This window comes from Zootoca vivipara, chromosome 16, assembly GCF_965207765.1.
Source record: "Zootoca vivipara chromosome 16, rZooViv2.hap1.1, whole genome shotgun sequence".
Lineage (NCBI taxonomy): Eukaryota > Metazoa > Chordata > Lepidosauria > Squamata > Lacertidae > Zootoca > Zootoca vivipara.
In genome coordinates this window covers 21,856,702-21,870,548 of record NC_142599.1, presented here as the reverse complement: position 1 = coordinate 21,870,548, position 13,847 = coordinate 21,856,702, and the positions used below count along the sequence as shown (strand labels likewise).

At 47.3% G+C, this 13,847-nt stretch overlaps 1 long non-coding RNA gene across 1 annotated transcript in view; it reads right to left on the bottom strand.

Annotated features, from left to right (window-relative positions):
• Window positions 1-544: 544 nt before the first annotated feature.
• The window catches only part of LOC148683112 (uncharacterized), a 21,038-nt gene continuing 7,735 nt past the window's right edge, over window positions 545-13,847 (bottom strand). Inside the window, exon 2 of the long non-coding RNA XR_015947570.1 lies at window positions 545-1,641. This is a non-coding gene — a long non-coding RNA (uncharacterized LOC148683112). The remainder of the gene's footprint in view (window positions 1,642-13,847) is intronic.

The following is a 13,847-nucleotide window of genomic DNA, read 5'->3' as shown; positions in this document are numbered from 1 at the left end:
TTCTAAGGTGAGCAGAGAGGCAAATGACCTGCTTACTGCATTTGTGGATGGGGGGGGGGGGTATTTTTCCTAAGTAAAACGATGCTGGAGGATAATTGTATAGGAGGCTATGGCGGGCGGACAGCACTTTTTCTGTGCCTGGCCATCTCCATCTGGGCTTGTGGGGGTTGTTTCCGAGGCAATAGACACGGTTGGATCCCACGGAGAAGAGAGGGAAAGAGCTGAGCCGAAAAGAGAGGGTGTTGTGGGGGGGGGGGAATTCGAGGAGGAGGGCGCGGAAGACTTCTGGGCTTTTGGAAGTGACGTCCCTCCAACCTGGATGAAATTGACTACACCATGCATAAGTCTAAACTGTAATTGACAAGGCTTGGCCAGGCTGAGCTCCATCAATTGCTGATCACAGAGCCTCGAAACGAGCGAGCCGGCGCGTTTGGCTCCCGGATGACTTTCCTACTCTCCACAATTAGGGAGATGTCTCCTCGGCCCCCGCGACACATTAATTTAATGTGTCTTTGGCAAAAGAAAGAACTTGGATTAAGCAACGTTGGGGAACACATCCATCTTTATTCCTTCTCTCTCTCTCTCTTTCCGTTCTCTCTTTCTTTCGCCCCTCCCAGCTCAAGCTTTTTGTTTTTGCTCTTAAATTGAAACCCAATATGGTAATCGATACCGTGCTCAAATTGAGAAAACGTGTCCTCGTCTACAAGATGGGCGTTAGTTCAGCCGATCCGGCGGGCTCCATCCTGCGCCTGCCTGTCAATTTCCCCCTACTCCTGCCTCTATGGACAGCAGCCCCCTTCCTTCCTCCCTCCCACCAACACCTCCCCCGCGCCGTCAGGTTTTCGCTGTCCTCCAGCTACAGATGTCTCCTGTTCCTCTCCCCCCCCCCAACTTCAGATTATATCTCCTTCCCCCTCCCCACCTCCAAAGTTCTGAGGTATCAGTCCATTGCTTAGCAGCGGCTGCCGAACTGGCCCTGCTTCAAAACACCAGCAGCGGTTGACAGCTCATCTGAGCACAGGATCAAATGCCCCCTTTGTTCGGCTCTTCCAGGTGAAGCGAGAAGAGGAGGAGGAGGTCGACCTCCTCAACTCGTCCTGGCTCCTGGTTGCCATGTCCTTCTTCAGTGCCTGCGATGGGGATACGGATACAGCTGGGTGGGAGACACGGCAAGAAAATAGCATTTCAGACCCCTCGACTTGTCCTCTTCGGCGGAGGGCGGGGGAGAATCTGTGGGACCGCGACTAGGCTTAGGAGGAACTGTGTGTGCCACGATGGTAAAAGGTGATAAGTTACATTCGCCTTCTCTCTCGAGCTTTTGTCTGCAGCACAAAATCTGGTCGACCTGGTTGTACCGGGTCTACAGGAAACTGAGTCTGTAGACACCGGAGGCCAGGACAAAGCAGCCTCTTGCTTCTGGGATATATCAGCTCTTAACTGGAAAGTAAGTTGAGTTGGCATGTAAGGTGGGATCAAATGTTTAGGATGGGAGGTCCATCTTCTTGATTTGTCTATGTTTGCGGGCCTGCTGTACTGAGCTTCTTCTAGGCAGAGGTCCTGGTGTCAGAGAGGAGGGCAAAATTCACCCTCAAAGCAACACAGAGGTCCCGTTCCTGAGATTCAATTGCACAAAATCGTGTCCTTCAAGAGCACCATCATTTATAGAGGAAGGGGGGGGGAGAGAGAGAGAGAATACAGATTTATTTTTTTTGTCTCCCGCCTTTCCACCAAAAGGTGCTCAAGGCGATTAACAGTAAAACACAAAGCAGCAACAAATAAATAAATAGCAACCATGAAGGCAAAACATCAATAGAGCCAATAGATGGATAGGATAAGGTGAATCCCCAGATCACCGGCCTTCTGATAAAATGAATTGTTGGAATGCTAAATGGTCTGCTGTCAACCGTAATAGGAGAATATAAGTATTTGGTTATATCCAATTAAGTCTTGCTCAGAGAAGACCCACTCGAAATCACTGGACGTAACTTACAGTCCAGTCTAACATTAGTCCACTTATTTGAATTTGACTGCTCTGAGTACTATTGCTTTAGGGACATAATCATTGACTTCTCTTTCACCCCCTTTTAAACCCTTGTGTTTTGATTCTGCAAACATTTCTATTGATCCAAGACAAACTTTAGTCTACTAATTTGGGACTAGGACTTAGCAACTCAATGTCAATATTAAAAAAGAGAGAGACAGAAATACAAAATGGAAAGATCAAGGGAAAGTGGATAAAAAGCTAAATGCATCGGTACCCATAGATGCCAACTCCCTGGGACCCTAGGTGGCCGAGCATCCACAAAATTCCCATGAAGGGGCTGGGCACCCACAAATTTCGATGCCAGAGCCATGTACGTTGCATGGCACCCACGGCCCGGGCGCCCACAGTCACGGCCCCTCGGGGCCAAGTTGGTGCTCCTGTCATTGTCTATGATGTACAGTACCTGACTACCGGTAGTTCCTATTCCCCTAGTTACGGAGTCTGCAGTTCGACACACGCTTACATGGGAACAAGTCCCCGTTGAACTCAACGGCACATATTTCTGTGCACACATGTACAGGGTTCTGTGCTGTAACTCGGATGTAAATGGGGGTATTCCTGAGCAATCATAAATTATATGGGGGTCTAAAAGATATGAGAAGGGAACGGGCCTTCCCTCCAAACGAGCCCTGGCGTGTAAGAAATCCTGGTTTTGTCTCTGTTTCAGGATTACTACTACTACTACTACTTATTTTTAAATAAAACTCCCCCAAACTCCGGATTAAGATTTCAATTGAGATTTTATAACTTGCTTTTTAAAAAGGTGAGGGGGGGGGCGGGTAGCGGATGAGAAATCCCCCACTCCATTAGATTTATTCCGGTTGGATTTTATGAATGGGAATGTGGTCATTAATTTCAGTGCAATGAGATCGCATTCACTGGCATGAGCAGACTCGGCAGTCAATCTCACTTAGTTTCTAATTTCACTAGACTTTAGGTTTGGCGTTTTGTTTTTTGGCATGGTTGTTTTTATGTGTTTAGAATCGGGGTAAAAAGGTTTATAATAACCCAGCCACTCTCACAAAATTTGATGGGTGGATTGAGCCCTTTTACCTTTCTGCACGCGCGCTCGCTGCCAGGATCCCTTACTTCGAAAGGGATCGAAATACACACACACACACACACGGGGGGGGGGGGGAAGGAGCCCGATTTAGCCAAAAGTTTAGGATTTTACAGCGCAATCCTATGGCAAGGACTTCAGCGCAGCAGCTGAGTCCCAAGTACCGGTAAGCTTACAAGACTGAAGGAGCTGGTCTGGTCGATTTCAACCAGAGAGAGCCAAGCGCGCAGCTTGAATCTCTCGCGTTGACATTAACATGGCTTTAAATTGCTTAACGTTGGCTAGATCATTCACCAATAAAAATATCAAAATGAAGTGACTGGAGTATGCGGAGGAGGTGGGGGCACACCTCGAAAATAGCCGTAAGCATAAAAATTAAGTAGCAGTCAACATTAGCTGGACTGCCCGGGCAGAAAGCCATATAGCATAGTTATGAAGTTGTCCAATGCAATATCTAATAATCAATGTAAGGGGAATGATTACAAGGAAGAACTGGGAATGTATGCTAATCCAGATGTTTTTATTGGCACAGGCTGTGTTTAGGGGAGTGGGGAGGGTGGGAAAGAGAATTAGAGAGAGAAGGAGAAAGAGAGATCCACATAGATTATATGCGTAGAGTCCGATGCTTTATGAGGTTCTCGAAAGCGGCTGGCGCCATTGCAAGGTCTATAGGCTAAAAATAATGCATCCCCCAGCTAGGCAACTTCGAAAATCGACGCGCTGCTCTCTCTCTCTCTCTCTCTCTCTCTCTCTCTCTCTCTCTCTCTCTCTCTCTCTCTCTCACACACACACACACACACACACACACACACACACACACACAATATTCTGACTCTTGCACTAAATTGTCCCGATCAATAATTCAGAGACTGTGTCAAAGGATATGTAAGAGTAAGTTACAGGAAAGCTGGATCGCTTTTTAACACACACACACGTGTGATGTCTTCTTGGGACAGAAACAAACGAGTAACCAAAGGAGCGTCTGGAAGGAACAAACGGAGGAAGTAACCTACGTGAGTTTCTGGCTCCTGCAGCCCCAAAACATATGAACAGACTAATATCGCCCAAAGCCCTGCTGGAGTACATCCAAGATCCATCGAGCCCAGTATCCTGTTTCCAAAAGCGGTCAGACAGATCATGCCTCCTCCTACTAGAAGCTCGCAAAAAGCTTTCCGCCTCCATCCGCAGCGTCTGTGTATTCAAAGACAAGGGCTCCCTAAACATGAAGACTCTATTTAGTTCTCGCGGCTTCTTGCCTTGCCTATGGGTGTATCTAGTCCTTTAAGAGAGGGAAGCTGTGGGTTTTACCCAACTCACATGAACTCAGAGTAGACCCATTGAAATTAGTTGTGTTGGTTGCATTTATATACCACCTTTCTCTTCAGTGAGCTCAAGGTAGCATACATGGTGTCCATCGTCAGTCCCCCCCCCCCCAATTTAATCCCCTAAACAACCTGTGAGGTAGGTTAGGCTGGAAGGTAGTGACTGGCTCAAGGTCACCCACAGAGCTCTGTGGCCACCTGACAGTTTGAACCCTGGTCTTCCAGGTCCTGGTCCAACTCTCTAACCACTACAGAACACTGGCTCTGAACCTAAATTAGTCATGCCTATTAACTTCAAGGGGTCTACTCTGAATAGGACTAGAATTCGATACAATTCAGTGGTCCTCCACCAGAACTCTTCCATTGCTCATCCTTGGGGTTGATGAGAAGCTGGGAGTTCCAACAAGTTGGCACAGGACATAGCTTAGTTGGTTAGAGCACTGTGCTGATAATGTCCAGGTTGCAGGTTCGATCCCTGTTTGGGACAGCTGCATATACATGCATTGCAGGAGGTTGGACTGGATGATGCTCAAGGTCCTGGCAGGACCTCCACTGTGGGAGGCAGTGTACTTCTGAATGCCAGTTGCTGGAAACCACAGGAGGGGAGAGTGCCCTTGTGCTTGAGTCCTACTTGGGGAGTCCCACAAGCATCTGGTTGGCCACTGGGAGAAAGTGATGCTGGACTAGGTTGGCCTTTGGCCAGATCTAGCAGATCTTTTTTAAGGAGGATAAGGTACCAACAGTTACTAGCTACTAGCTATGGTGGTTACATTCCACCTCCATGGTACTCCATGGCGTCTGTGTACTGTTTGCTGGGAATCACAGGTGGGAAGAGTGCTGTTTCACTCAGGTCCTGCTTGAGGGCTTCCCAATTGTTGGCCACTGTAATAACAGGATGCTAGACTAGTTGGGCCACTGGTTGGATTCCCCAGGCACTTCTTACATCCTTATGTTACCTTCCCTACTTTAAGCATGGACAAACATGATTTTATAGAAGCAGACCTCTATAGAAAATGGAGCTGTGTGAACAAAGTGATGTTTAAAACCCAGGTGATTAGAAGGTCCATCAAAGAGATAATTCACTTGACACAATTAAGATGGGAAATAGGAATCCATGGAAAACACCCTTTGGAAAGTTGTCCTCTACAGATCCCTTTGTAGTGAACAGGAACCACATAGGGGAACTCTTAGTATCTTTGGCCTGCATTCACTCAGTGTGTCATGTGTTGCTAGGGAGAAACCCCCCACTTATGCCCAGTCATTTGAATGCAACAAGATCTTCTTAAATTGGACCCACTGGTGGGATGAGCTCCCGTTGTCCGCTCCCTGCTCCTGCCAACCTAGCAGTTCGAAAGCACCTCAAAGGGCAAGTAGATAAATAGGTACCGCTCCAGTGGGAAGGTAAATGGCATTTCCATGTGCTGCTCTGGTTCTCCAGAAGCGGCTTTGTCATGCTGGCCACATGACCTGGAAGCTGTACGCCAGCTACCAACCTCAGCCAGTAAAGCAAGATGAGCGCCGCAACCCCAGAGTCGTCCACGACTGGACCTATTGGTGAGGTGTCCCTTTACCTTTTTAAACATTTTGTGGCCAACTTCAGTTCCATTCTGAATTCATTACAGAGCCCAACAGAGTAGAGGAATAGGACACATTTTCTTGGGAAAGGATTGGGTGGCAGCTCCCCATTAGTTTATTTTACGAGGACCTGAGAGACAAGCTTCACATCCTCATCCTTGCCCATGAAGCTCACTGGTTGACCTTGGGCAACTCAGTGCCTCTCAGCCTAACCTACCTCACATAGTTGTTGTGGAAATTTAATGAGATGTTGAGGGGGAGACCATTTATGTCACCTTGAGATCATTGAGGAAATCATTGGAGAAAGGGCAGGATATAAATTCAGAGTAGACCCACTGGCGTTAATAGACCTACATTGATTGTGTTCATTAATGTTAGCGGATCTACTCTGCATATGACTAACACTGGATCTATACGTTGTGTTGAATCCAATATCAGACCTACTCAGAACAGACCTATTAACATGAATGAACCTAACTAATTTAGGCCCATTAGTTCCAATGGGTTTGAGTATGACTTAGGTTGGATACAAGTCATTATTGCAGTCATTTTTATTTTATTTATACTTTTCAAATTTATACATTTCATTAGTTTTACAATCAATTTAACATTTCAGAATCTGACTTCCTTCCCCCTCTTTCTGCGGTTCCTTAAATTTATTTTTTAATATCTTTTGCATATCCAAGTTCATTTAAATTGCTCATTTTATTATCTACTGTAAATATATACTTTTATAAAACTGCAGGTTATTGCAATAATCCTGCTAATGTTTTTATCTGTTTACAATTTATCTGTAAATATTCAATAAACCACTTCCATTCTTTTTATTAAAAGTTTGTTATATTGATTTCTTATTCTTCCAGTAAGTTTCTCCAGCATTATTATTGCAGTGATTCTTAGAACCATCTGATAAATAAAATCATGTAAGTATCCCCCAAGATCTCTTGTATTCCATGCCTGGTAAATATGCACTACACATAAGCCAATGCTGAGAAATTAAACAGTTCAATGCACATTTTTTTTGTATGCAAACAGGGTTAGTAAGACATCTGGGTCACAACTTCTTCTCTTTATAAGCTTCATGGAAATAGGAACATAGGAAGCTGCCATATACAGAGTCAGACCATTGATCCATTTAGCTCACTGATTGACAGAGCTCCAAAGGGTTTCAGAACTAGTCTTTCCTAGTTCTACCTGGAGATGCCAGGGACTGAACCATGAACCTTCAGCATGCAAATCAGATGCTCTATCACTGAGCTACAGCACTTCCCCGGAAGAAGTGGAAACCTGTGCAAGACTTGTGTCCATAGGCTGCTCTGGGTCCCTAGTTCAGTGGTAGAGCATCTGCTTTACATGTAGAATGCCCCAGGCTCAATCCCCCGCATTTCCAGGTAGGGCTTGGAGAGACCCCTGTCTGAAATCCAGAAGCACTGCTGCCTGTCTAAGGACATTGTTATTTTATTTTTATTTTTATTTATTAAATTTGATTACTGCCCCAATCCCACAGGCCTCGGGGCGGTTAACAACATAAAAGCACAATGTAAAAACACAAAAGACATAGTAAAAAATATAAACAAGAACTACCCAGTAACGCCCCTCCTCCCCGACACATTTTAAAAGGGCAATCAGCCAAAGGCCTGGTTAAAGAGGAACGTTTTTTGCCTGGCACCTAAAGGTGTATAATAAAAGCACCAGCCGAATGTCCCTGGGGACATCAGTGTGGTATACTAGGTAGAGGAGAAGCAGGGGGAGCCAGTTTCAAATCTCCACTCTCTCAAGAATTTTATTGGCTTTCTTACCTACCCCTGCTGGCCTTCTTTCTTAACCTAACTTTCCTACCTCAAGGGGTTGTAGCGCAGATTGATTGCCTGCTGTGGCTGTCCTATACACTACTCAGAGCTCCTTGCAGGAGGAGGTGGGGTGAAATAGAGGGAAGAGGCCTTGCTGGCTGGCTGCATCTGTTCTGTGCCAGGACTCACCTCCAAATAGCTCCTCTTACTGCCTGTCCCAAGGCCAAGGAACAGCACCTGTTGTCACCATCAGGGTCCATAAAAAATGTGACTTGGAGAAGGCCCAGCCTATTTCAGACATACACAGTTCATGTGTCTTTTACTGTGTGAGACCTTAGGAGACTACTAAAATGTGATCTCCACTTCTGGCCTGCCCCCACCAGCCCCTTGAGCTCAAATGTGTGGCCAACCCATCAGCTGTGGCTGCTGAACACTTAGTATGCATATCCGGGAGAAATTCGGCTGTCTGCAGCAGTTATATCAGATACTATTTACATAGTGCTCTGGAGCCTTCAGAGCACTCCACATTATCTCGGTAATTCTTGCAGCAACACTGTCTTATTAGTTTTATTATCCACAAATTGCAGGTGTGGAAAGGGAGTGAGAAAAAAACTCATGGAGGGGGGTGTACCTCAGTTCCCTAGCAACTAGCACACTAGCTCTCATCTCCACCCCACCCCACACCCTCCAGTGGGAGATAAATGATCTCTCCACATGCCCAGAGACATTTCATTGCATGGTTTTTCCAAGGTCAAACCTTCTACAAGGGTGGCAATGGGAATGGAAAGGAGGAAAGCCTCGATTCTAAAATTAAACTCTTTGGGTTGGTTAATTCTTCCTAGGAAGGCTACAGCTGAATCAGAATTTATCAAGGAATTCTGAGCACTGAATCAAGACATAGGATTTTTATCACATTGTGTGTCTTAATTAGCTGGCCAGTGCCAGAATATCTGTGGTATCTATGACTATTTATTGGGAATAGCTCCCAGCCCAACTGCATGTGTTAATATAATCTTCTCAGCAATGTTGAGCAAGTTATCAGCAGTATGCTACTGTAAAAGGTGTGTCTGTTTAACATACATTTAACATTATCACATTGACTGTATTTTTTCCATTTTATTGCGGTTTGACTCCCACCATGCAATCTTCTCATTTACAGCTAAAATCTTGCTCCATGCATCTAACAAAAGTGGGCTCGATTCTTAAAAAGCTTATGCCATAATAAACTAGTTGGTCTCTAAGGCGTTGCAAGAGTCTATGCTTTTGCTGCAGGAAACTACGGTAAGGTGACTAGTCCCTCTGGAAATTTTCCTAAGAAGCAATAGGGGCTCTCCCCAGGTTAAAGAAATATTTGCCACCAGTTAGTAAACAGGGTTAGTTTTTAGCTAATTGGTGGAGTTGCCTCCATGCTTAGCACCTGCAAGGTGATGTGGGCAAGTTTTTGAATGGAACTGAAGGAGAACCGGTGAACCGGTGTGGTGAAATGGTCAGAGTGTTAGACTATGACAGTCATCCCCAAACTTTGGCCCTCCAGATGTTTTGGACTACAGTTCCCATCTTCCCTGACCACAGGTCCTGTTAGCTAGGCATCATGGGAGTTGTAGGCCAAAACATCTGGAGGGCCACAGTTTGGGGATGCCTGGACTATGACCTGGGAAACCAGGGTTCAAATCCCCACATTGGGTGCTTTTGAGCCAGTCACTGTCCATCAACTTAATCTACCTCAGAGGTTGTTGTGAGGATAAAAGGGGAAGGGAAAAACCATGTATGCCACCTGGAGCTCCTTGGAGGGAAATATTATTTGTTTGTTTGCTTGCCTGCTTGTTTATTGACTTCCTTCGTCATTTCCTCTTTCCCCAAGCAACTCAAAGCATCTTACAACCCAAATAAAAATGACAATTCTTTTAGTACTCCTATTTAAAATCAACAACAAGTGACCGGTTAATCGAGACCACTTTATTTTCAGTGCCCAAAACGTTTTAATCGACGTGCAGGCTCGCAGCCTTAGAAGTTCGGCTTCTGCAGTGGCTATTTTCCTAACCGTGGTCAGCTGGGGAGGCGAACCTGACCTCGGCCTGCCCAGAAGTCAAGCGACCCATTCTCCCCCTTACAAAACGCGAGACCCACAACAAGGCCGGAGGGTGCTGGAGACCTTCCTACCTTTCTTTCAAAGCTGGGGGCAGCGCGAAAGGGGGCGGGGGGAGCGAGAGAAAGGCAATGCCTTCCCCGCTAGGTGTAAGGAGTTTATGCAGTCCCAAGAGGTGATTAACTAACTCTCCACGCCCCCGCAAAAAAAAAAGAACTTTCCTTAATCAGCAGCTGAAAAAGTCTTTCAGAGCTTCCACAAAAGGCGGAGGAGGATGCCGCTTATATGTCAACGCGGGAGGGCACTTAGGAACGCCTACTCTCCCACCCCCGCAGCCGACTTCTGTCGCAGCCCTCCAAATGGGGGTGAAAGTTTAAGTCGCGAAGGAGCGTGTAATTGCCTGATTGCCGGACCTCACGCGCGGCTCGCCGCATATTTAGGGCGAAAGGGACGCCGCCGTCAATTTCACCCTCTCCCCACCGCGGCCAGTGCATTGATGCTAAACACCGCCTGCTGCATGTTTTTTCTTTCTCTCCTGGCGGTGGTTGGGGAAGGCTCTAGAAAGCTCCAAACTAGATGCCTAGACAACAAGGTCTGACTCCGTATTAGGCTCCCTATGGAAAAGCCGCCTGCCTTTAAGGTCGTAATAAAGTAAATTGGACCCAACTTAAATCGCGTCCCTTAATTCCCATGGGTGTAACTCTGAGCGGTTACTAGCATTTGAGACAAACCTCAGATCTCCCTTTCCCCGGAAAGTCACCCCGGGGGCGGGTGACAGGGTGGTGTAGTGGTTAGAGTGGTGGGCTAGGAGCTGGTAGGCCAGAGTTCGAATTCTCTGTCTCCCACTCACTTACTCACTCACACACACCGCCTTGAAGATCACCGGGTGACCTTGGGCCGGTTGCAGACTCTCAGCCTAATCTGTCTCACAGTCACAGAGTTGTTGCGAGGATGCAACGAACGTTGCGGGGAGAGAACTGCGTAGACCGACTTGAGGTTCTCGGAGGAAAGGTGAATATATAAATGCAAATATCACTTAAACACAATTCCACATACACGCCCACACACACTACATACATTTAAAAGCGATTCCACATATATTTCAAAAACGGTTAAAAATAGTTCCAGTACTGATAAAAGCAGGGGAAAGAGCCCCACTTGAAAACCCTTGTTGAGAGAGGAAGGTATTCAGCGGGTCTTCTATTTTTTAGAGAGGGAATGATACTCCTAAGATCACTCCCTACGAAGCGATTTTTGGAAGTATTCCTCTTTTTAAATAGCGTTGTTGCCTAAATGGTTTTAAATCTGGAAGCCGGTAGCTGAATCTCCTCCTATGTGGTTTCATTGCAATAGGAGAATAATGAGAAAGACCCTAGGAGAATAAAAGTAGGCGACGCTTTTCAAGCGGCCGTGAGTACGGCCCAAATATCCCCGGATCAGAGTTAGAGCGGACGCCACTAGGCGCGGGAGGAGATGGAGATCCGCGTTGAGAGGAAAGGAAGTGAGGTGTAGTAGTTAGAGCAGGGTTAGCCAACGGTGCCATCCAGCTGTAGTTTGACTCCAATGCTCATCAGCCCCAGCCAGCAAGACCAATGGTCAGAGGTGATAGGAGTGGTGATTCAGTAATATCTAAAAGGCATCACCTTGGCTACTGTTGAATTAGAGGTTCGGGGTTTAGGACTTGGGAGACCTGAATCCCAGCTTCAGCTTTGAAGCTCACCCGGTGACTTTGGGCTAGCCTAACCTACTTCACAAAGTTGTTGTGACATTAAAATTGGGAGGGGTAAGCAAGGGGGTAACCTTGAGCTGAGCACCTTGGAGGAAAGGCGACGGTATAAATAAGTACAGTACGGTTAGCTGTGATTTTTCAAGCGCTGGAACACGACCAACCCGGGGCTGCGTACACACTACGACTATTAAAGCACATTCCCCTCCCCTCAATTCTGGGTTAATTTGTAAGGTCTTGCTGGGAATTGAAACTCTGCAGTGTGCCCATAATTCTTTGAGGGAGAGGGTGCACTTCCGATACACTTTCAGGGCATAGTGTGTACAGCAGCCTCGGTTTAATCCTGCGCTGACAAACGAAAACCGAAGAAGGAAACGGTGTAATGTCCTGGGTGGCAATCAGGTGTTTGTCCATTCATAATTTGCCATTTGGGGAGAATATTTCAAAAAAAAATATCCTAGATAATAGTCGTATCTTTTAAAAGCAAACAAACCGCGAGGCTTGCTTAATTGCAAACTGCCTTAGAATTGATCGAAGTTAGCGCGTTAGATTCGGACCACAGAGACTTGCAAGACTGTTCTAGAGCTCACTGGGTGGCGTTGGGCAAAACTTCCCACCCACCACCTCCTTTTGGCAAAACCTACTTAGCACCGTTACTGAGCTGATAGAGGCGGCGGGGTGTGTGTGTGATGCGGATCTTTTTGAACTCATGGGATAGTGAGCCTAGGCTGAAGCTCCTGTATCTCCGCGGCGTGGTGATTAGAGTGTTGGTCTAGGACAGGCATCCCCAAACCTCGGCCCTCCAGATGTTTTGGACTACAATTTCCATCATCCCTGACCACTGGTTAGCTAGGGATCATGGGAGTTGTAGGCCAAAACATCTGGAGGGCCGCAGTTTGAGGGTGCCTGGTCTAGGACCTTGGAGACCAGACTTCGAATCCTCGCTCAGCCAGTCCCGCTCTCTCTGTCTGACCTACCTCGCAGGGTTGTTGTGAGGATAAAATGAGGAAGGGGAGAGAACTGCGCGGGCCACCTTGAGCTCCTTGGCAGAAAATAAATGTAATAATTTGGAAGCCTGTAGACCAGAGAATTCATGGTTCCTCCAGACATCGGGGATCTCCGACTACCATCATTCCCGGGCAGTCAGGAGCAGGAGTGCTAGCTTGGCCCCGGGGCCGTGGGTGCCATGCAGCGTGCATGGCCCTGGCACCGAAATTTGTGGGTGCCCGGCCCGTTCATGGGGAATTTTTGTGGGTGCTCGGGCACCTATGGCCAGGAGAGCAGTCGGGAATGTTGGGAACTGTAGTCCGACAGCTTCGTCGAAAGTGTTCCTCTCTTTTATCTCTTGACTGCAACAGGTACTCAACGGGCGAGACCACCCGGCAGCCCCTATCCTCAGACTCTGGAGAAAGGGCTACGCATTTCTCCAAACCCCTGGATATGCCACAAACTCTGACAGGACACCTCTTAGGAAGCGCTTGACCTTGCCCTGCTCCTGAGGAGGAGGTCCATGAAGGGCAGATCTTCCTTCACAGAAGCGCTCAGGGACAGGGGGGGGGGCGATCAGCAGCACTTTAACCCTACCGCTGTCCCCCAATAAGGTGTAGAGAACGCAGAATAGAAACGCCCCTTCCAGCTTTGGTTAGGAAAATCAACATAGGTTCGATAGCAATGAGTGTAGACAGCTGGATCGATGCCAGGCAGATGCCTCCTTATCGATGGCTCAGGCGTCCTGCCCTTTCCCACACCCTTGCCCTTGAGTTTAAAGGCTGAGCTGTATCTGCCTCCCTCCCTCATCCCTCAGCCGCTTTGGTTAGAGACCCAGAACAAAGGCTTTAGGCTCCCTTCGATGAGGCGAGATGAAGCCTAAAATGGTTGGTTAGATACTCCAGAGAAGAAATACGGCATTATCCTCTTTCCTCCGCCATCCGATGCCTTCCCCGCCGCCCCTTCCTTCTTGTCTCTTTCTCCTCTTTTAGTTGTGTTGATTTAGTTCGTCCTCGAGACTTTCCTGCAGTCCAAGGGGGAGAAAAAACGGGGCTAAAACGTGTACCATCGAGCTCTTTTGGCCAATATTTAACTAAGATGGCTGGGCTGGCCATCGGGTGACTTGGGTCGGCGGGCTGGTTAGGTTTGCTTGCAAATTAATCATCCAGCGCGCAGTCGGCGCCAGTGTACATTTATCACACGCAGGCGGGGCAGCGGGGCTGGTGGGTGGGGTGGAAGGAGGCTGCCGCGGAGACA